Source organism: Penaeus monodon, chromosome 23, assembly GCF_015228065.2.
Source record: "Penaeus monodon isolate SGIC_2016 chromosome 23, NSTDA_Pmon_1, whole genome shotgun sequence".
Taxonomy (NCBI): Eukaryota; Metazoa; Arthropoda; class Malacostraca; order Decapoda; family Penaeidae; genus Penaeus; species Penaeus monodon.
This window is the reverse complement of record NC_051408.1, coordinates 15190161-15191225: the sequence shown is the minus strand read 5'-3', so window position 1 is coordinate 15191225 and position 1065 is coordinate 15190161.

Here is a 1065-nt window from a genome sequence, read left to right as displayed (position 1 = left end):
AGCAGAGACCAAAAATTCAGCCATGCTTGGCAGTTACGAAATAGGAGTCCTCGCCGTTATGCAATAATATTTTCAGCGTGTTTTGTATCTGACAGCTAATATCAATTGCGTATGATAGTTACTAAATTGTTATATTTAATTATTTTCACCTAAATAAACCATTTTCATATAAATCTTATTACAATCGTTTCGCTTAAACAGCATCACAATCGCTTGGCCGAATAACTGGCTGAACAGTAATTACAATGTTATATATTACATTTTCGAATGAAGATGATCCAGAAATATTTGATAAATTTGTTAATCTTGTAATCAATACGAGTTGGCTTGAATAATGCAGTGATATTCAAAGAGTATCTAATTTCAAACAAAGTGGCAAGGGTTTAGTCCGGTGATTCGGACGCAGTGTTTACACAACGAGCGGCCAACGTGCGAAAAAGTCTCTCTCGGCGGATTTTCGAGCGGTTTTGCAGAGGAAAGTCTGTATACTGGCTAGGTAAGACTCTCTTTATTGCAGACGAGTTAACTTAAGGTACTGCCGCTGAGGACTAGGATTTGCGCTTTATTTCTAATGTTTAACAAGGGATTTTGACCCAAGTTTGTGTTATGTAGTCGGAGGCTGTATTCGGCTGGGTGGGCTTGACATTTCACAGCGTGGTAGTGTTTACATAAACGTGAACCTATGTTCTTAATTTGATATTAAATGCTGAATAACCAAGTAGAATGAGTTCAAGCTGGAGGGAAATTTCTTCATTGTAGAAATTGTTATACCTGTTTATTGCAGGTAAATAATGTCATTAGGAGATATTGCAGAAAGCAAACTAAAAAGATATTGTTCATAAAAATAAAAAACACAGACTCTTAATTAGAATTTCAACAGAATTTCAGGTAGACTACTACATCATTATTTTGCTAACTCCTGAAACATTAACTACACAATGATGGACAATAAGTATTGTTATTGCCTGTATGATACATAGAAGGGATGTGTATTCAGCCTGAAATTGCTTTATAAGTGTTTTGCTTGTTTTAAACTTTTGCTTTTATCATCAGCATTTTTATATT